Source organism: Anthonomus grandis, chromosome 6 (genome assembly GCF_022605725.1).
Source record: "Anthonomus grandis grandis chromosome 6, icAntGran1.3, whole genome shotgun sequence".
NCBI lineage: Eukaryota > Metazoa > Arthropoda > Insecta > Coleoptera > Curculionidae > Anthonomus > Anthonomus grandis.
In genome coordinates this window covers 20,750,038-20,754,387 of record NC_065551.1, presented here as the reverse complement: position 1 = coordinate 20,754,387, position 4,350 = coordinate 20,750,038, and positions in this window count along the sequence as shown.

Here is a 4,350-nt window from a genome sequence, read left to right as displayed (position 1 = left end):
AATTGTTGAGGCTGATGAGCTTCCCAAGTTAAAACTCAGAATTTGAGTACAATGATCTGAAAACGCCAAATTAAAGGTTCCAGTTGAAAATAGTGCAGCGTTAGAGTTAAATGTATTAGCACTCAAGGTACAGGACGTCTCCTGAGTTATGGAAAATTTAGAAAAAACTTATTTGAGATATTTAGATATATTTAGTCAACATACGTTGATTTCTTAGACGTTGTCAAGTGACATAAAAATGGTATATGGATTAAATCCTCGGGATGTCCCAATATATCCGATGAAGTCTATGGGACGTTCCATAGATATGCTTTTGAAACAGTACGTACGTACTGTTGCAAAAGCTGTATGTACGTACCATAAATGGGATCACCCAACTTGATCACATAAGCGTCCTCTGCATAGTACTATAAATATACAGGGGCTTATTGGTTGTCCAATAGATGTTTATTTATATATTTACGTTGTTCGGATATTTATAGAATATAAAAGAGATGGTAAGGAAACTATACAAAGAGGTAAACTTTTAGAAAATATCACTTTTATTTTTGGGTTATTCATTAATCCTTCTAAAACAAGAAATATTACTAAATACAATAATAACTAGGCTGGTCATAAAAGCCATGGTGTACCTATCACAAGACACCCGTAGTGTACAAGTGACTTAAACAGATACGAATACCGTTAACGTATCTCACCTTTATTTCTTTAAACTTTAAAAGAATTTCTGCATTTTAAACTTACCATTTAAAGAGTCACAAACTTATAAGCTTTTAAAGCCTCTTCTCAGATAAATATTCTAGATCCAGACCTTCTTGCAGCTTTGACTCCGTAGAATCAAAGTGAAAATGAGGGAGTTTTTAATTTAATTTAAAATCCGGGTTAAAGTCACCTTTGCTCGCCATCGCGACCACCAAACACCAAATTAGTTATTACGAAAAAGCATAGAATACCTTAGACATTAAACCTCCAAAATCAAAAAAGAAAATGGAGGATGGAAAACATCAGTCACAAAAACGCAATGAACTGTCCCCAATGTGTAATAAAAACAGAAAGAATTTTCGACAACAGCGACATCTCTATCTCGTGAAGTAGAACTAACCGGGAACGGAAACTGAGTTTGACGGTGATGCAACAATAAGGCGCCAAATTTGAATTTTATTGTATAATAGCGTGCGTTTAAAATTATTTTGGAATGTATGGCTCTTAGAGAAACTAAAATTGATGTTCCATGGGAAGAAAATGTTATATAAAGCCCATTATGCATGCTTGGTGTCCTATTTATATGCATATATCAGTGTTTAAATTTCAAATGTTAGCAAAGCTATATGTACATTCGCCATTAGTACTTAACTAACTCTCAAGATAAAAAAAAAACAAAAAAAATTAAAAAAAATAGATTATATAATTTAATTGGGGATATAAACATAAATATGCAAGATACAATCCCACCCAGGACGTCCAATGGATGTTTTACGGTATCTTTATTTGGACCATCAGACATTTGCGACCATTATAATAGTACGTCCCTAAGACAATAAGTGTTTACTGGATATGAGGTAAATGCGTCCACAATATGTACTGTTTTCCTATATCTGGAAATAAAATTATATTTAAAGTCACCATAAAAATATTTTAAGTTATTAGGTTTACAAAGTATTCACTAAATATTTTAAAATAAGAGCTGGGAGTACGATATATACAAGAAACTAAAATCTTAACATTATTCACAGCCCGAAGAAGAACAGCCGTACATTCGAAATTATCAGATAATAAAGAGAATTCTATGTTACATGTTGTGTTACATATATAAGTACTGAAGTCAGATCTGACAAATATTGCCACATCACCACAGAAGTCCCTATAGCAGTATGCCTTGACCTTATAGTGAGTAGGCTTAAAACGTGCAATCTCCATATCTGACGGCCAAAAGAATCTCAAATCCCCTCCGAGACGTTCTCGACAGTGGAAATTGTCGCACGATTACCTTAATTCTGCATGCTAGCAAAATTATGCTCAGGATACTGAACGAGAGGATACTGATCAAATTTGTTCCAGGAAAAGGAACTTGCGAACACTTAAACGTTCGACAGATCATCGAGTTTAATGTAAAAGTGTTCATATGTGTTTCGAGGATTACAGGAATTGAAAATGGTCGAAGCTCTGGAAGATTTTTGCCTGAAGATGGAACACCGAAGCAGATCTGATACAGCTAATAGAAGTTGAATTATAGACAGCATAGCATAGGATTAACATGGCGACGTCTGCTGCTGGGTTGAGACAAGGCGGTATTTTATCTCCCGTTCTCTTCAATATACATAGTGAATACATTATTAGGAAGATTCTTGAGAAGTTGAAAGATGGCTATTGGCGGTAGAAGAAATAAGGACCTACGGGTGCGCTGATGATATCCTGATAATAGCAAAAGACGTGCATGAACTCATTAATATAATGCAGAAGCTAGATGAACACAGCAGACGGTACGGACTGGAAATCAATAGTACAAAGTCTACGGTATTGATTGTTGACCGTGCTAATAAACAGTCCTAACATTACCAATGTTAGGTTATCAAGTGATTAATCACTTTCAATATCTTGGATCAATCCTCACCAATACTGGAAATTGCGAAACTGAAATCTGTAGACGTATGGCCATGGCGCGAAACTGACTCATATCTGGAAGGACACTTCCATGATAATTAACATCAAATACTGAGTTATACAAACTTTCATTTTCACACTTTTTCGAGAGACTTGGCCAAGGAAAACGGCAGGTCGTTGCAGAATTTAAGAACTATGTGGTGCTATAAAAGATTGCTCCAAATTCCATGGACAGCATACCGCACCAATGAATAAATCCTAAGACAATTGCGAGTCAAAACCAGAGTATCTACCTATATCAACCAGCAGTATTTAAAATACTTTGGACATATTACTAAGAGATCAGAGGCAAGGGAGAAGCTGATCATAAATCATAGACCTAGAGGACGTTCACCATCGCGATGTGTTATCCAAGTAAAAAATTTGATAGGAGAGAGCCTGCAAGATACAATACACCACAGTTAAGATAGAGAATCATAAATGCAAAGGACGATGCAAACTTACCACATGATACCACCATAACCCTTCGACGATTTTAAGGACGAAGAACGAACCTACAGATAAGTTAAAATTTAATATTTCGCCAAATATTTTTATCGTTAGTTATCAAGGCCTTATTTCAATGGTAATAATTATTTCATTTATAAAGCTAAATATCACTGTTATAATAATTCATTTTCAATGAGCTTATAGAATCAGATTAATTCATGACTAATCCATTGATTTTGATTGAATGATTGAATATTGATCCTTTATCAATTAATTGATGGATTGATAAAGGATCAATAAACTTTTACAATCAATAAGTTAATATTGATTTATTTTTTATTGGTAGATCATCCTTTACTATCAATACGTTCATTATTTTTTAATTCATTTAGTATACAAGTATTCATGTACTCGTATGATGTCTCTTGATGATAAAACGTTATAGCCAAAGGAATTCTTCGTTTGAATAATTATTTGAATAATATTAGTAACTTATCATCTTCTTGATGACTTAACTTAGAATATATTAGCTGAAAATTATCTTAAATAAAATTGACTAAAGATTTAAAATCTGTAAGCAATGAGAATTTTAAAAATAATTTTTAATATAAGAAAAGACCGGTCTAGTAAGTCACAAAGAAAAAGAAGAAAATACAAGTTTTGATCTTGGTCAATTTCTTTAAATAAACAATTAAATATATGGAAGTGATCTGGAAATTTTTCCTGAATTTGGATAACACTTTTTGTTTTTGATTGAAGATTAAATAAAATAATAATTAAAGAAAAATCCGTCACAGAAATTTTCGTATGAAAAAGTGTGAAATATGAGAAAATATCGGTTTCAGAAATTTCTCTATATAACTCCCTAAAAAAATGTATTATTCCTATAAGAGATTGTTCGATTAAAATTTTTTTGGTCATTTATTACCAAAATCAATTCTATCACATATTTCTAATTAATCAATAAAATGATAATTTTATTAAACAATTACACCTTTTTCAATTTACTTCGATCAAATCCCTTCTTAACAGTAGTAATCCAAGTACCTATAATATACTAAGTACCGAAATTTAACGAGAATTACTTATGGTGGCAAAATCCATAAACAAAACCACCATACAGCTTAAAATACCCATACTCCAGCACCCGTCTAAATTTAAAAAGATACTCATCTATTTTGGGCTCTTTGTAAGAGCATTTCATGGTAATTATTACCGGACCTCCCTCGGTATTCATTAATTGATCTCGGAGGATTATAT